Consider the following 18,952-nt stretch of genomic DNA (forward strand, 5'->3'; position numbering starts at 1 on the left):
GGTGTGATCTAGCTGACAAAAAGTGGCTCTAGGGCAAAATCAAAATAATTCAGATTTGACCCAGTGTTCACCAGGGAAATTGATAGTCTGCATCTAGGAGAAGGCAGTGAGGACACCTCCTGTTTTTCAGCCCTTGCCTGTCCAACAATTGGGATTTTCGTTTGTTGGTTCAATTGTTTCCAGTTTCCATATGAAGTGCACGGCATACAGCTGAGAACATGGGGTTTTGGCTAAGAGGACAGCACTAATGCATTTTCCTTCTTTGTACTCACATAACTGCAGCCTGTGACATTTACAATACTTTGGTAAATAATCTGGCACGCTTCACCACTTTCTCTTTAAGAAGTACTCAGCTATATTGAAGCATAAACGTAATATCTTCCATTCACATAAAGTCTGTCATCAAAGCAAATCCTATAATGGTTGAGAGATTTTACTAGGAGCACAGATTTCTTGACATTTATGCCCTGTATGAGCAACTTCACTTACATGGATATGCAGACACCTTTTAGGCTGCATTAACTGCACAAAGAGGGACTTTGCAGGAGAGAGGAAACACAAGTCAAGTGACAGGAATCATCTTGGCAGCATACTGCTGTTGCCTGAAGTGGATTTCATGTGGCTAATCCACGGTAAGAATTTTCATTTAAAAAGTACTTTGAGGACTTGAATGACAGCAAAGGCTCTTAATCACTCATTTGTCACTGAAAGACAAATTCCCCATTCTCACTATGTCCCCCTTCTGACTCCAGATGGCCACACTGTGGCCAAGCCAACCAGCCCCAGCAGAGCAGCCAGCACTGCTTCCTTCATCCTGTGCTGCCAAACAAGCTGATGGTCAACTACTGACCTCTTCAAAACCTGTTTATCTTACCATTTCTGCCAAAAATTGCTGCTTGAAGGAGTGCATCAAACAAATCCTCAAATGACATTAGCCTCGTGTCTGTTTAAAAATTGAAACAGGAATAAACTTGTAGTGTCATGCACCAGTGACAAAGGCCAAGGTCATTTCAGAATAAGCTGCTCTGAGCATAAACACAACTCTAATCTCAATTAACACCTAAAGTGCATCTCTTACTGATTAAAGTGCTAAAGTTTTAATGGAATCACTAGTATTTCAAGGAGAATAAAATAATATCATTAAGCTCTTTGCCGTGACAAGTTCCTACAGTTTTACAGGGAGAGTTTTTTAATCTTCTACCTGCAGCAGTAATCAGAGAAATTTCAATTTTTAAGATGAGCTTTCACCTCACTGGAAATGAATTTCAAAGCAGCTTTGCAAGTTCCACTGTTTTCCCTCGGTCCCTAAGCAGAGAGCAATTATTGATTGAACTAATTTCTTAGGAAGACAGGTCAAGTTTCAGGTTAAACAGCACCTTGTAAAAATGTAGTCTCATGCAAAAGAAGAGACAGAGAGGGATTAGGAGCTTACAATTCACTTTCTTACAGGTACATTTACTGTGTCAGCACCTGCTCACAGTAAGTCTATGTGGTTTGTAAGCAACAAACTCCATTTAGTTCTTTGTTGATCCAGAAGATATAAATAACACCCCAACTGGAGCACTCACCTTTTCATGGAAGTATGGCTTCTTCAGGAACCCTTCCAAAAGCCTGATCAAAGCTTTTACTGTATCACATAAATTTCTAGGGCTGAGAGGAGCTGTGTGACACTCGTGGCTTCTGCAGCCTCAGGGCAGGTGGTTCTATGGGACAGAGACAGGAATTAATAAGAATCCCATGAGCAGTAGCATTATTGATACCATTGCAGCTGATATAATAATCCATGTGCTATTCAAAGTTAGTAAAGGGTGTAAAGACTTCAGTAGGGTCATCCCTGGCCTGAAATGTAGAGGCCAAATACTAAGGTTGGGGAAAAATAACTTCTGTAGGTATATATAGGTGAGGCCCACAGGTAAAGCACTCTTTAAAAACAGCTTTTGATTTTTTAATTGCTTTTTTTTTTTTCAGACTATGCTGTACCTATTCTCTAGGGCTGAGAACACATCCAGCCAAAAGCAATCATTTATACTGCTGAAGGGACAAATTCCAGTGAAAAGGGATCATCACGGCTTTGGAGAAATCGGTTCTCCTAAAGATTTCCCACAGCTCTGAAAAATTGCATCTCTTGGGTTTCAGTTCTGATCCTCAAAACATCTGGTCTGAAAAACAGGAATGTTGGAAGACATTCTTCTTCCTGGAAGAACTGTATTCCTTAAATTTTCTTTCTCGGTTAATCGTAATCCAGCAACATTAGAAGATCTTTGCTTATTTTTCTGCTCTGGGGCTCCTCTCAGAAAGACATAAAAAAAGCTGTCTGAAGAAGACAAGTTGCCTCACTCACTGCCATTACCCTTTCAGAAGCCAAGATAATACCAACATCAAGGCAAAACACTTGAAATTCAGGTGGCTGAATGGAAAGAGCAAGTCAGCAGCTGTGGACAAGCAGGGGCTCCCCGAGAGAGACACAGAGAGGGGTGTCTGGATGCAGAGGCACAGCCACCCCCACCATCTCCCTTTGGGCCAGGAGTAAGGAATACAAGAGCTGCCAAAAACAAGGTGGGGAGGAATGTAAGATATTTATATATCTGAAGTCATGTGCCTTGTGCTTGCTAGTCCGCAGCGTAAGGAGTTATAGGCAAATATTATCAAAATATCAAACTGTCTACTAGAAGAGGATGTTGAGTCAGGCTCCAAGTCATATTTGGAACTATTAAATTATGAAGTAGACTGATGTTATCTGCTGACATTTCATTCAGCAGAAAAACTTACTTAAGGAAAGAAGTAAGGCTGCAAAAGAAATTGAGGTCAGGGTGACTAGAGATCTGCAGCTGTGCAAGGGGAAAGTGTGGGTGCAGTGTGAGGTGCCAGCTTCCCCTGGCTAGTGGTGATGGAAGGCACTAGTATCACTAGACATAGCTCTGAATTTGAATTAAGTCCATCTGACAGGGACAATAACACCTGGAAAACCCAGCAAGGTGGGAGCTGGGAGGCCCTGTCAGCCACAAAAACTCCTCCAGCCACCTGCAGAGGGAACCTGGCAGTGTTCATTAATCTGCTGCAGAGCCAGATCCAGCCCACACAGAGCTGCTTTTTATAGTCAGCTATAATCCAGGTCGCCCACTTCCTCCTAACAACCTCAGCTTTCTCTTTTTCTCTCTTTTTTTTTCACTTTCCTGCTCCAGACTGAAATGTGCTGTATTGCCACAGATTCAGCTTGGAATCAAAGCAGAGGCCGTTTCTGCCACGTGCACATAAAAGCTCCACAAAGACAGGGAGATATGAAAACAAAGAATAACATCAGATCTTGCAAGCCATGAGGAATGGGAAGAGATAGGAGGTAGAGACTTTAAAAGGTTCTCTGCAGGCATGAGTTAGACATGCTTCATGTTTTGACTCCTGAGAGTTGGTACTACAAACATTTTGAATTATAGCCAGTTTAAATGTCACAGGAACCTTTCAGACTGAGTCTGCAAACCCATGAATTTAGGATACATGCAGAACATCTCTGATGCTTAGGTTTTAGAAATTAAATCACTTGGGCAATTTAAGATTATTTGGGATCTATTGTTTCACAGAGAAGGTGATACAGCTGGCAGGGAGGCCAGACCACACAGGACATACCCCAAAAATACATTCTTGGGTGCAAATGTGCCCTAAGCCCATTGAAGTTTAAGGGAGCTCAAAGTCCAGAGTTAATATTCCAGTTTAGTTTATTGCTGTGCCATCGAGGGTAGCAGCCACAGCTGTAATCTTTTATCCACTCCACTTTTCTTCCAAAGGTGTCAGATGCACCTTCCAGCCTGTGGCCCACCCCTGGTTTTGGACTGGGAGTCACTAAACTGCTCCAGCACCATTTGCAAACCTTAGTCCTATAAAAGCTCATCTGCTTGTTTCTGCAATGCACTGGTCTGAATGAGCAGCAGCCAAGACATATAACTTGTCCAAAGTAGTATTGTTTCCATTCATTAAGTGAAAGGATTAAGAGATACAGAGCATTCCTTGACATGAGAAAGAGTCTGCCTGATTTAAAGATTTCTGCAAAATGGATGAATTACAGTCTCGGACCATGTGAAAAAAATCCCAGATATAATTAATTACTGGTGTCCTACAGTGCAACTCACTAACCAAAACCCCAGGAACATGCAGTTTATGTAGAATGGAGAAATAAATCTCCCAAGTTTCACAGTGTCAGAGCACCCTCTGGACATTTGCTCAATTTGAATTACTGACACTTTGTAAAATTCATTTTGGAATCTCAGCCCCACTGCTTTCCCTGCGACCTGCTCACACAGAAAATTAAAACACAGACTTTACTTTGAGCATTGGGGAATTCAGCACCCGTTTGATGTTCATGGACTTCAGGGCTGCAGTTGCCTTCCAGGATCCAAAGGTTCTCCTGAGTTTACAACTGAACCGTGCAGGCAAACAACGGGGTTTTATTCGTGCTTATTAAAATCAGATCTACAAAGTACTTTTCTGAACTGGGACCACTTTTGCAGGTCCTGAGGAGGCAAAAAGCATGTGTTAGGACTAGTGCTGCTTTGGGCCCTATAGAGATGAGATGCTGTCGAAGGACAATTGCAGAGATCATCAAGTATCAGAAGAAAGACACCATTTCTGAGCTTTCACACATAAAAATAAAAGGAAAGGTAAATACCTGAAGTCTGTCAGATGTCTCTAATCACTCTCTAAAACCCTTCACTCCAGAAGAAGGGCTGGCAGGACAGAGCCTGTTGTGACCACTGTGTGTGCTGTACAGTAGCCCTGTGCTGAGTCCCTGTCACTGCAAGAGAGGACAGGGTTTTGTCCCTGCTCTGCAGACCACTGGTTGTGCTATTTGCTTACACAGAACAGATTCCCCACCACCTCACACCATGCACAGAGTTGCCCTGAAGGCAAAGTGCTTGCTTAAGAAGTTGGTGTTTCTGTGCTCTCAACAGAAATTGCTTTGCAGCCTCCATTTGCACTATAAACCTTACTATTATAACTATTACAACTTGTACAAGCAGAGTCTTAGTTATTTCGTAAGAAGAAAAAGAATCACAATGAAGGGTTGATACATGCTGCTTTATAATCTAATTATAATTAGACTTTTAAAAATAATTATTTACTTCAAATACTATTATTTCCCTTAAATCAGCATTTCTTCTGGTATTGCATACCACAGCTCTCAAATGTGAAGTTGAATGTTATCTTCAGCTAGAGAAACAGCAGCCTAAAAAAATCAAGTTCCTAAATAGACCAGGAATTGTGTACATGCTTATGGCAAAGACATCCAAGCAAGTAAGCCACAGCATGCTTACAGTGATACAAAATTTCCATTGACAGAAGTATAATTTCCTTTGATGACTTTTGCAGAATTTTTTCCTACCTTGAAAGTGATAAAAGCACATTTGAGACCTCCAAAATGTTTATGCTGTTTTCCATATGGGGACAGATGAGCTGATTGGAAGCTTACATGCTTTCAATTCCTAGCTGTGGTACTACTGTATTATTAAAGAGTTGTTTGAGATCTTCTTTGTGTTTTTAAAAGAAAGAACATGAAGGGCCTCACTTATTATACGGAAGTTTTTATTTCAAGCATTCCAATATTTATGCAATGAAGTCGAAAGGTAAATTCTGACTAGTGTTACATGGTTGTCTCAGTTTAATACAAGGTGAAAAACCAGACTCATTGAGGAAACTGAAATCTCATTACTATTAACATTCCTGACCCCTTTGTGTTGACCATCTTGCAAAAAACCTGCCACTGACCCTGAAATGAGCAGTGCCCAGTTTCTGGGTAGAATTCTACAAGCCAATTTTCCACTTACAATACTTTGTCACTAATTTAATTCTTATCTAAGCTCACGTAGTAGGATTACATGGATTATAACTGTGAGAAAAATGTGGTTTCCAACCTGTGGAAAGGAAGAGTGATGGCAGGAGTCACAGTACTACAGAGAATTAGGATAAGGTTTGGTGTTTGCTTCAAGGGAAGAGCTGGCATGGTTATATTTCTTTATTCAAATTGTTTCTCCCATCCACTGTTACAAGACTGGTTTGGTTTGAATTCAAGTGGTTTTTCACCATCAGAATTAAAAGTAGAGCTGCTGAGAGATTACTGCTATTGGACAGACCTTGCTGCAGATTCCACTGTCACTCTGGATAGGACTGGATAAAAGATACAAATTCCTCTAGTTTCTCAAGCCAGGGAGAGGCTTGAACACCTCTGCAGATCCTGCTGGCAACCACACTGCCCTGGATTGTGGCAAGGTACAAGAAGGGTTTTTTTCTCCCTGTTGACACGATTTTAAACCTTCCAATAAATCCACAAGAAGGTTTTCATAACTGTAGCTCATACATGCACTAGCAGCCTGTGCCAGTGTCACACCATATATCTTGCAACGTGCCATCCTACATTCCCATGTTTTCCTAGGAAAGGGTCAGCATATTCAGGAGTAGGTTTGACAACTCTTCAGTTTACCTGGACATGATTTTTAATACACTTTAATACCTTGTCCTCATTAGACTTTTGAAGTTCTCCCAGCCCTGCCATTGCTGAATTTCCACAGTACTTCTAGATTTTCAGACTCATCACCCCCTCCCTTCCCCGGTAATTATCACACCAGTGTTGAACTCAGATTTCATTTTCCTGCATTTCCAGCTGGCTTCTAACCATCTCCCTGCCACCTCATCTGTCTCTGACCTCCTATGAGCCCTGGAAGCTGTGCTCCCCTTCTTCCAGTGCTGTCCCTGTTGAGACTCACAGCAAACCCTGCCAGCTCTCCCCCACCACAGCACCCCAGTCTGATCCTCAGCAGCTCCTCGTGTCAGCTGATAATTATGACTCCATGAAAAAAATGAATCTTTATGTTCCACATATTTAAATGCTGACTAATTGTCCATAAAATTTGTTATAAATATTTTAAAGCAATTATTTCTCATATTACATATACACACTATTATGCTAGAAAGAAGGATGTGGGAACAAAGGATCTGCATGAAGGAGAACATAATATAAAGTGACAGAGAAGTTATAATGGCAATGGAGTGACAGGGAGAGGTGACATCTTACTGGATTGGCAGATGAAGCTGGAAAAGGGAACTACCATTCTGAGCACACAGGGCCTCAATACATATTGAGTTTAACTTGATGAGGTTAATCTGCCAAACCCCCTGAAAGAAAAGGTCGAGGAGACTGGGGACAGGAAAACTGAGTAAAGAGAGAACTAAAAATGTGTTCCTGTGCTGTTTCTGCATGTGGACTATCTATGGAACTACATGAAAGATTGCTGAATGTAAATGTATCCTCCAATAGGGTCTATTAAAAGAATTTTATTTTGAATTCTAGCTTTTAGTAAAATGGTCAGAGCATTGCCTTTCCAAGCAGACAGGCAGTCTTTGGATAGGCAAGATCTCCAGAAATGCTGAGCCTTCCCAAGGCTCCCAGACGAGCCACCACCACTGCACTGCACCCCGAGGAGGATCTGTGGGTGGGCTGGATGTGAACCCGCCTCCAGTTCCCAGCAAAACCAGCCAGATGGCTTAATGACACACCTCGTGCTCTTACTGCATAGTGAGCTCCAAATGCTGTGATCCCAAGATCCCTCCAACACTGGCAGACCACTAAATCATGATATTTTTCAGACAAGTGTATATAATCAATCTGCTGAGTGGGCCTGGTCCAAAAACAGCTGGGGCAACAGAAGACACCCTTCTGGCCACAGCTCAATGAAATCACATCTCTCTTTCAAGTCAAATTAGGAAAGCAAAACACCACCAACCGCTTTGCTTTATACAGCTGCTTTTTATCCTCCTGAGAATCAGAAGGGTGAAAATCTGTCATCTCAAGAGCAGGACAGATGTGCATATATGTGCTGTTATGCCTAGCCAGGACTCAACACACTGCAAATGCCTTTTACCTACACACATGCAAATAAATAAGCACTGTACACATATCCCTTCTGCAAATGCATATTAGTGAATTGGAAAGAGGCATTAAAATGGAAATCATAAATGTGTTTAACTTTTACCCTTCTGTTGATATGTACTTTAACCACTATTTTCCTATAAAAACCTGTGACTGTGATGAGACCTATGGATGCAGTTTCAGACAGTTGTTTTCTCTTTTTAAATTGTAACACCTTGGCTATACCTGGATAATGCTCCACCTGCCCACATTTCTCTCTGGTATTAAGAGCATATATCTCAGCTGACACAGGGAGAAGTAGGAAAAGTTATCTTGATGGAAGAAGACATTTAAAAAAAATCTTTGTATTAAAACACCATCTGTAAATTACTATGGTGGAAGGAGGCTCACATAACTCAGGAAACATCAAAATAAAAAGTATATTTAAAATCAAGGAGAAATGTCTGAAATGACTGTTTATTACAAGATCCACACTCTCCCTGTGAGCCTCAGACGTGCCTGCTTTTGTACGGGGTTTATGTGTACTGCAGCTATGCCTGGAGGGCTGGCAGAGGAACTGTGCCAAGGAAGAAGGCTCCTGGCTGAGCTCTCCAGGGGTTAACATGATGGAAGTGGATGGCAACCAAAATGGAATCAGTAAGTGAAAAGATACTTTCCTGCTTCATGCTTCCTAGCAAGACCATTCAGTGTTTTCCTATTTCAGCTGCTTCTCCAACCCATAATAAATGAAGTTTTAGCAAACTGAAAGCCTTTTATTTTGAGATGTCCTTCTCTCTTTTGCACTATGTTGTCTGGTCTTTTGGCTAAGGTACAATTTAAGTAAAACAGATAAAATATTCATCTTTTAGAACCGCATTTCTTCCCCTTCTGACCTTTCTCTTTCCCTAGAGCTGTCTGTGCCTGCCATATAAATGCACACATCTCTATGCTAGCCATCTAGGGCCATCACTTCTCATAGCTGAGCAGAACATTCTTAGCTTTAACAATTTTACTCAATATTATGCAACAACATATATGTTGTTTCACAGTTTCTCCAGAATAGATATAGCAGAGATGAGCATTACTGGAGACAACATAAATCACCACAGCTCCAAATCCACCTTTTTTAAAAGAGAGCCATAGAAAGTGCTGCTGCAGCAGCAGAGAGCCAAGCACTCCTGGACCTAAAAGTGTAATCTACTGCCAAAGCCAAGAGAGAGCCCTTCTTCCATGCAAAGAACAACCAGCACAAACTTCTCTGAGTGACCCAGCCACTGGTGAAGGTCAAAGTCTTGGCATGATGGGAGGAGCCGTGGCATCTCCTGACCACCTACAGCATTGTGCTTGCTGCAGGGATGTGACCATACACCTGCTCTGTGCCAGCATTCCTGTTTCACAGTCGGGTTTCACACTTAGCAAATGGTCAAGCCAGGGGTTTGTGTCAGACCCTCGCCAAAGGGCACATCTCTAAAACCCCTGGCTTGTTACCTCAGGGCAAAAGGCTGGGAAGGAGACTTCAGTAGTTCCCACGTGCTGTGCTGGACATCACTATGCCTGACAGTTTGCAGTGCAAAGATCACCTCCCCACTTTGGGACTTTTTGGAAGCTCTGGCTGATGGACCCCACTGCTGGGAACGATAACCTTCACATCACCACAAGAGTCACTCTACAGCATGTGATTTAAAACTTATCTGTATGCCCAGACAGGAAGCAAACTACGAGATAAGCTTCTCCAGCCCATCTACTTCTCTGCTTCAATCACTGCCTGGATTTATCATCTTGAGTTAGAGGACGGATAACTTGGTGACCTTTTCAATCTTGTCTCCTTAGCTAAGGTTGCCAATCACAGCACATTCACTAACCAGAGCTCTAAGTCATACAAATCCAAAAAATCAATTTCTAATTATAAATCTGAAATTTGATTGTGCCTCAATTCCAACCGAAAGGGGCACAGAAAAGCACTTCTGAAAATATGACAGGAAGAGTACAGCTTCCCTGGGAAGTCCCATTCCATGCAACAAAGGGAGACCACCACCTCAGTGCCATCCTATCTCACAGGGCACTAAAATACCTTTCCATTTCATGGGGTCTGGCCAGTAAGTTGACCATTAATGCTCAGCATAAAGACATGCTGACAGCATTTAATGAAAGCTTCCCCATAAAATTACCTTTTGCATTCATCTAGGTTCTCTTTTGTTCTCAGAGCTTTAAGAGTGACTTTGCAACAACATTTATAATAATATTAATATGATTATAATTTGCAAAGGGTGAGGACAATTTCCCAAACCTGCTGAGATAAATTGCATGATAAATGCCTATACAAAAGACAGACTACTTTCAAATTTTAAAACTTCACTCAGTACTTAATCTAAATGTATTACATATCACATATACTACTTCACTATGAAAAAACTCCCCAAATCAAATCAAAACCAAAAACAAATACACACCACCCCCCCCAGCAAAGCAAACAGAAAACTCCCAAAACAGAGGAGTCAGCTGGTTTTGCTTCACTTGACTTTTAAGACCACAGAGTCATATAAAAGACAGATTAGTTTTTGCTATGGATTATTTAAAAAGTATGACTTCATTATTTCGTTTCACAATTTTCTCTTCAAATTACCAAGAGCATCCCATTCTCAAGATATTTATGCATAATCTAATATTTACCACTACATTTACTACAGATGTTAATATCAACTGGAAGTTGAATACTGCAAAGTTGAATGTGTCATTTTGCTATTGATTAATACGATATTGCCTAGAAATCCATGTACTTTAACATTCAGGATATCAAAGCAGATAAACACTGGCAATAAAGTATTTGAGGCTTATGTGGAAAAAATAAAAACCTCAGTAAATTGACAGAAAATCACATTTGAGTGAGATGTGAACCTTTAGTTTATCTTTAGTCAATACACTTAAATCAGTGCTGCAGCTTTTGAGAGTCACAAACAGGAATGATGTTTGTCCAAAGCACACTGACTCACTGCAAAGGAGAATTGTTATAGATTATCCCATGTTTCCAAAGCTACCTGCTAAGTTTTGTTACCTCTACTTTCGTCCTTTTAATGACTTGGCAAGTTATTGGTCTTGAACTCCCTGACAGGAGGTTGTGGCCAGGTGGGGGTTGGTCTCTTCTCCCAGGCAACCAGCAGCAGGACAAGAGGGCACAGTCTTAAGCTGCATCAGGGGATGTTTAGGATGGACATGAGGAAGAAGCTCTTTACAGAGAGAGTGATCAGACATTGGAAGGGGCTGCCCAGGGTGGAGTCACCATCCCTGGTGATTGGAAGTGATTGGATGTGGCATCAGTGCCATGGTCTGACAGACAAGGTGGTGTTGGGTCAAAGCCTGGACTTGATGATCTCAGAGGTCCTTTCCAACCTCGTTGATTCTGTGATTGTGTGAAACAGTTTACAGCTCTAGAGAAAAGACACCTGTAAAACCAGAACAGCGCAGCTAAAAACCAACCATTCCTGGACTACAAACACCAGCCCGCTTGTTAATTAAACCCTGTCATGGAGAAAATCACCTTTTGGCTGGCCTGGCCAAGCCTGTAAGTTCTTCACCAGAGCTGTGGGATGCCAGCAGAGGGGTGCTGTGAGCTCAGGAGGGCTGTGCAGTCGCTGGGTCTGTCCGTTCGCATCACGCCGGGCGCGATGGAGCGGCCGGGAAAAAGCAGTAATGGGGGAAGCTGTCAGCCCAGATTACTGCCAGGGCCCTCAGCCTGACACGATCCCAGCTGACATTGCCACGGGCAACCTGCCTCCATTTATAGCCAGCTGCACCATTAAACTGCTGCTGATAATTTCGGAGTAAAGAGTTTAAATGATTGAGCATTCCACTTGGAAAGAGGAGGCTTTTTGGTAGGTCATTAATAATGCAGTGATTTAGACACTTTATTGTCTTAAGAGATGTGCTTGTTTGAGGAGCACAGGGAGGGAGCTTTCTGTGCATCCTTTTAAACTGACACGTCTGTCTTGGAAAAATGGAGACCCAGTGCTCTTCCCAAATGAGGTATAACTATGATTCCTCACAGAGGGAGAAAAAGATGGATGTGGTGCTGGGAGGTTCACTTTGCAAAGTGTTGTGCTTTATTAACTGCAGACTGCTGTGCAATTACACCTCAAAACATTAGGGGATGTTCTCAGTGAAGTAATTCAAATTACTTAGAGAATAACAAGTTAACAAATGCAAAATGACTGTTTACAAAGTTGGAAAAACACCCTTGAACTTGCCTAAAATGAAAAAGAAAAAAAAAAAAGGAACAAAAAGTTGTTGAACTTTGGACAACTTTTGAGAAACAAAAAGCACATCCTTATTTCTGAAATATAAGGGAAACATCATGGATGATATACCTAGAGGAAAGTACAGCTCTTCATGATGTAAAAGCATAGAGCATGGCATATATAATTGTCATGAACACAAGTAGACAGGAAAATTACTCTTTTCTGACAAATACAACATTTAGGCTAAGTAGACAATGTGCAGCTCACCATGAAGCCTCATCAATAATCTAACTTTCTGATGGTCACGCATTTTAAAAGCAACTTCTATAGAATTTCAAAAATTTCTTCTACAGCCCCCTTTTAATAGCTTGTAGAAATCCCTCAGCATGCTTTTGACTTTCCACAAAATATCATAACAATTATAGGAGAAAAGGGTAATTTGGAGAATTATGTGATATTCCTCTATGACTAACAGAAGGTTTTTTCAGTTTCCCTTTAATTTCTTTTTTTAGGGAAAAAAGTATTTAAAACTAAAAAAAGGATTCATCAGGAAAAGCAGCAAGTACAAAACTCAAGAACCTGAACAACAGCCTCTCTGTAACAATAATTTAGCAGTAGCTGCACAAAACTACCACAGTAAATGCACATTTCAACTATTAAAACAATAATGAGCAGGTTTTAAAGAGCTGGTTTTGTGTCTATTCAAGCTAATTATATGCTTCTCTCTTATCCTCATCATAGTCAGTAAACCAGCTAATTTCTTCCTATTTTTCACCTCAAGCCATTAAAGCTTTCATACATAGCCCAAATCACTAAATCTTAGAGCAAATCTTCACTGATCAGTTAATTTAAAAGGATCAGGCTTCTTTTTCTCTCTTACCATATCAGTGGCCAACACTGAAGAGCTGTAGATGTGATGTGTATTCTCCAGGAGTGGAGAAGCCCATATAGATGATGTAAAGGAAGGCAGAATGCTTATTCTTACTAAAAACTTAAATTTCAGAGGCAAATAACGTATTTTTATTGTAATCACAGACCCTGGCAGCTTAGTAAAGATGAAGGTCCCATGGAATACTGAATCATGAGAAAGACCTCATACATCTGCATATAAATAGCTGGTGAGAGGAAGGAAAGATGGGAAATGAAAGACTCTGGTGTCAGCCAGGGGATGAGCTGAGAGTCAGTGGTAGAAATGGGAGCACACCGTAGTCCAGTGCCTGGGAAAACACTGCAGTTCAGCCTTTGCTGCCTACAGCTTTGTGTCTTTTGTGCCTGCAGTGTATGGATTCTAGAAAAGGATGAATTACCATAGTGTGGAGTTTGTAATTGCTTTCATTAGCTCTATTAGTTTACTTCCAGCACCAGATACGCAATTTTAAAGTACAGATTGTTCCAAGAAGAGAGCTTTCATTCACCAGTAGTTTACAGAAAAGCTTTGTTTTCCACTTCACAGAAAGCTGCTACAGGCTTACTGCAAATGTAAATATCTATTTTTGTTATCTCTGCTGGCATATGATTTGACATATGCATTTGGTGAAATGTTATCTCCTTCCCGTGCTTCTGGAAGCCGTGTCCATCCCATCTGCTTCATTCCCAAATACTTAAATTTGCTTTGTCTTCAGCATCAACAGCTCAAAATAAATAACACATATCCTTTGTCTGCTGATGTGGCTGTCAGCCATTTACTACTTCTTACTCCATCTGTCTCCTCCCAGCTGTTCAATCCCAGCACTTCTTTCCAGCCTTGGCATTTATCAATAGCACTTGCAGGATGAAGTGTTGACATGGAGCCCTTTCCTATGGTGTGCTAAGTCTGAGGGAGAAGTACTGCCCATGATTGGCAAGGATCAAGACTAGACTATCCATGTCTAGTCCCACAGACATGGATAGATCCATGGGACTGGACAGGTTGCATCCAAGACTGGTGATTTATTTGATTCACAGCAGTGGCAAACCATCTTCAGTACAAGGCAGAGGGAACTACAAGAAGGGCAGTCTAACCTCACTTCCCTGACAAAACTGTGGAGCACATCCTCACAGAAGCCACTGCCAAACATAGGAAGGACAAGAAAATGAGAAACAGCATGGATTTACCAAGAGGAAGCTGATCTTGCCAGCAAAGCTTATTGCTGTGAAGTGACCCACTCTTTAAGGAGACTAGTGCATGTAGTTTCCTTTCTCATTAGCAAGGCTATGGACAAGATCTCCCACAAACCAGCTGAGCAGGAGCCAGAGGAGCCATCTCTTCCAGTTTTCCTAATTTTTTACAACCATCAACCTTTTCATTTCACAGCAATAGGTTCATCCTGAAGTTTTAAGACTTTTTAAGAGGAAACAGAACAGTAAAAAGAGCAGATGGTTTGAGTGGCGTCGTAAATAGGTGTGTTATCTATATGTAAGGAGTCCATTTGGGATGAGGAAAAGACCTCACATCAGTCACATAAAGAGGAAGTTTATTGTGCTAATAAGGTGTCACTTAGAGCAAAAATAAAAACAAAAAAAAATCAAAACATCTGTTTGATTTTAAACACAAGTCTTTTGGGAATAGCACAATGAAATGCCACTAAAAATTATATGCATTTTCAGCTTTCAGTGGGAAAATAGAATTTCAGGAGCACATAAAAAAGTGGAGCAGTTTTAAGATTTTACAGACACTTACATGTAGGTGGTGGTGGGACAGATATACAGTTTCTAGTCCAATGTTTCTCCACCTGTGATCCACAAAATATCAGAAAAGGTTATATAACACAGTTGTAAAAACAAATAAAACCAGGCATATTCCTCTCCACATACAAAAATGCTATGGAATTAAATGTGGGAAATGAAATATAAAGCCTATGTATATAGGTTAATGTTTCATCTGGTTGTAAATTGAAAGTGTTATAGGACTGTTGCTTGAGTTAATTCATTTTCTCTTTTTTTTTCACCAGATGTTTTTGTGTGCTTGTTAAGACAAATGTAAACCATCAAAGGGAGCTGGGTCAATTAACATATTGCTTAAAAAGCAGTTTAAATGCTTTTAGTGCTTTGTCCTCTACACAGAAATATAAGAAATAAATGTGTACCCTAAAGATCTTCCTAAAGGGGAATGGGAATGCAGGTATGATAGAATTCTGAGTGTCTGGGAAAGAGAAATTTCAGCTTGAAAAACTGAAATCTGACCATTACTGCAGATAGTGAAGGCTCAATTGGTGCTTGAAAAAGCAGGAGAAATTATGTGATACTGCCCAGAGCACTTGTGAAACAGCTTCAGATACAGGTTCTGGATAAAAGCAACAGACAGGGAACAGAAGGCATTATTTCTAAAAGAACTGAGCATCCAAAATTCTTAGCAATCCAAAATTCTTGGAAATTCATTATGCAGTCCATCCAGAACACTCAGAAGCCTCCATTTGGTATTTCTATGCAAATGGCACCAAAAAGATTGTGAGTCCAGGAGACACCGACCAGTGAGTAATAAAATATACTGATGTGGAGGATTGAGGAGTAACAGTGCTGTGCACGAGTGAGAGCAAACTGGAAGGGTCAAGCCATCAGCAACTTTGCAATGGAAAACTGACATTTTCTTGACTTGTTACTGAGCTCTGAAATTTTGATAAAAAGACTTGAAAGGAACTAAAAAAAAAAAAAAATCCAAGTCAGTGATTAAAGTGACCTACTTGATATCGTTTACTCAAGGCCAAATTTTGCATGCATTATGCTTCTCAGTTAAATGGTACATTTGCATGTATCTATTTTTGATAGTTCTCCTTCCAAAGGAGTTGAAGAAAATTAATAACTCCAGACAAACTCACTTCAAGCATTACAAGCTTGAGGGCTAGGAAATGATTGAGAGCAAGAAACTTCTACTTCTGACAGAAGGCTCCTAAAAGGATACTACCATCCTTAGCTTTGAAAGTGATAATGTTGCAGAGCAAGCAAGGAGGAGGTTGGGGTTTTTTCATTAGTGGTAGCATCGAAATAATAAAATTTCAGTCTCAGTACTGATAATTCTCAAGGTTTTTTTTGGCAAAATGGGACAATTCAATATCTCATGTTGTGTTAAGTTTCTTTACAATTTTAAAGATATGGAAAATAACATTTTAGAACCAAATGGCTTTTTTTTTTTCTGAATTACTTTTAAAATTTGCAGGTTTTGTACAAATTCTGGTTTTGTTGGAACCTCCTAGAGAAAGTCAACCCAGATTAAAACCATTTTATCCTGTTGTCTACAATTATTTACCTTATGAAAGACAGGATTCTGTTAGCACTGGATGTTCAAGAGCCTATATTTAAGATGCTTCAGCCTGCTCTGCACACCTTCCAGCTATTGTTCTAGAAATCCATGTGTATCCTACAGTCCAAGTGGGATGCCACTGGAGATGCTCTGTGAGGGCAAATAGATCCAGATCTTAATGTTTGGGGGTAGGGGAGTAATTGTTCCATTTTATAAGCCTAGGGCTATAATTATTAATGCTTAGACTATTCTAGATAACCAGATGAATAGTTTTATATTAGGCTGTTATCAATAACTAATCTTCATCTTTTCAGGGAAAATCCCTGAGTTTTGGACATCTCTGCTTATATAATCTCTTCAAATATTTATTCAGAAATAAATAGGTTTTGCATATCCCTACAGTGTCAATCCAAATATAACTTTGATTGACATAGATACTTCAGCAAATTACACTGAGTTGAGCAGAATACTACAATTACTCAGTTTTATTTGCTAATCACCACCCTATATTTATTGAAGTGGTTAGAAAGATTGTGTCACTTGATCTCTTGCCTTTACAAAAATTACTTTGAAACACTGCCTTTGACTTCTTCAGTTATTTTTACTGCACATCACCAGGCTGGGCCCTTTGTTCATGGAAGAATGACAAGCTGCAATTATTGGTGTTTTTCTCTAAGGGCAAAACAATGACCCTGGTAACAGTAAATGCCCTGAGCCTTCCCCCACTAGAGGCATTTTGGGGTTGTGCCTGAGGCCAGCTCTGAAAGAGAGCTCTCACTTTTGGCCATCCCTGGGGGCTTTGAGAAGGGCTAGGAGAAGGTTGGGGTCTTGCCACCCCAAAGAGAGCTCTGCCAGGCTGCCTCCTTTGCCCTGGGACACTTTTTGAGCTGAGGCTCTTGCCCTCAGGGCCCTGATGCAAAACCAGCTGCAAGTAGCCTTGTCTGCATCAGTAAAACTGTTTCTATCCACAAATGCCAGTCAGCATCAATATGGAATCACCAAGCAGGATGCAGGATATCTTTTCTCTTCAGAAATCCTTTAATTCTTCACACCCAGGAGAAAGAAATATCCCCACCAGTTTCACCCACCTGTACATACTCTAAAGTGTGGGCAAAAAACCTATAAAGTCTGACAGTACAGGACACTTCACTCATTTGTGATCCAGGTATGCATTAAAAACTTTTATCATCTCTCACTACTTAGTGTTGGAAAAAAATATTCCAGCAGCATATCAATAGATAATGAACAGAGCTGACTTGTTTCCTCCAGAGTAAAATAACTTCTGAGTCATGGTTGATCTACTTGATTTACTGATTTTAAGGCACTTTGAGCACCTGGACTTTGTCATGATGTATTTAAATAGTAAAAGGAAGAGCCCATTGTTCTGAAATCTAAAGAAGCTAATGGAAAAATAGATATAAAGGAAACATTTCATCAGGAGGACCACAGTAGGGATATAATTATCAAAACTCTTAGGCACGCATATCTCTTTGCTCCAGACATTTCCAAAAATTCTGTGGAATATTTCACTTGCCAAAGCTGCAAAGCAACAAGAACAGATATGAGAGATTGTGTTCTAGGCATAGAGTGACCTTTTCAAAAGGGGAAGCATATGTCCTCAAATCCAAGTTGTCTCGTCTTGCTGAAATTCCACTTTCAAGTCAGCTCACAGGATGAATTATGTCTTCTGGTAAAATAGGAAACAGAAGTCTGACAGCTGACTGCAATCTTAAATTTCATGGAAAATAGCAGAGCACATTCATGGCCTAGGGTATCTTCAGCTTATAGCAAAACCCTTTTGTTGCAGGACTAAGACTTGCCCAGAAGAAAAAAATATCAGAGGTTCATTTTCATACAAAATAAATGGAGTGGCTTGAAAATATATGCAAAGTCCTAATTGATACATTCAAAACACTTTTGGCCACAAATATTACTGAAATGTAAAGCCTGTTAGATAATCTTTTCTTGGAGAAAGGCTCTTTCTTTTCATCTTTCCATCCATCCATCCATCAGTCAATTTGCATTCCTAAAATATCATTGTGACACCAACGTGCTGCAGAATCATTAAACAACCCTCAATTTCCTCCCATTTAGGTTCCCCAGTTAAGAAAAGTTTTGGGAGCAGGGAAAAGAAAAGAATCTCGTTACCTTATCCAGAATTCCAAATAGACAGTGGCTTTCCCACAGCTAGCAGTATTTCCTAAAAATTTAGGCTTAAAAATATAACATTATTTAGCAAAAGTAGCATTTCTGATTTTTGCCTTTGCCTCCTTCCTGGCAAATATTTACAACTTGGACACCATTTCCCACTGGAGGAGGTTCCTCTCAGAGCCAAGCACCAAATTCCTGCTCCCTTTATATTATACCATCACTTTTTCCTTATCTCAAGGACTGCCTTTATACAAAGACACTGTTGGAGAACTTAAAGGCTCCAGAAGGGGAAAGTGAAAGCCACTGACAAACTTCCCACAAAACAACATTATTCACGTCCTGCTGTGACCATAAAGGGGCAGATTGAGCTTCCATCAGCATGGAGCATCTTGGTGCCTCACCTACAGATTGTGCTCCAGCAAAGGAAACCCGAGGCCAAAAGGAAGGAGACTGGGAGTGGTA

General features: G+C 40.5%; 1 long non-coding RNA gene across 1 annotated transcript; it reads right to left on the minus strand.

Moving 5' to 3' along the window:
- Positions 1 to 1,584: 1,584 nt before the first annotated feature.
- LOC127475644 (uncharacterized) lies at positions 1,585 to 16,471 on the minus strand. Its single transcript, XR_007906271.1, has 3 exons — positions 16,346 to 16,471; positions 14,783 to 14,834; positions 1,585 to 1,703 (listed from the first exon to the last, which is right to left on the minus strand). It is a non-coding gene; the product is annotated as an uncharacterized LOC127475644 (long non-coding RNA).
- Positions 16,472 to 18,952: the final 2,481 nt, after the last annotated feature.

Source organism: Manacus candei, unplaced genomic scaffold (assembly GCF_025592945.1).
Source record: "Manacus candei isolate 608988 ecotype Guabito, Panama unplaced genomic scaffold, ASM2559294v1 h1tg000002l, whole genome shotgun sequence".
Lineage (NCBI taxonomy): Eukaryota > Metazoa > Chordata > Aves > Passeriformes > Pipridae > Manacus > Manacus candei.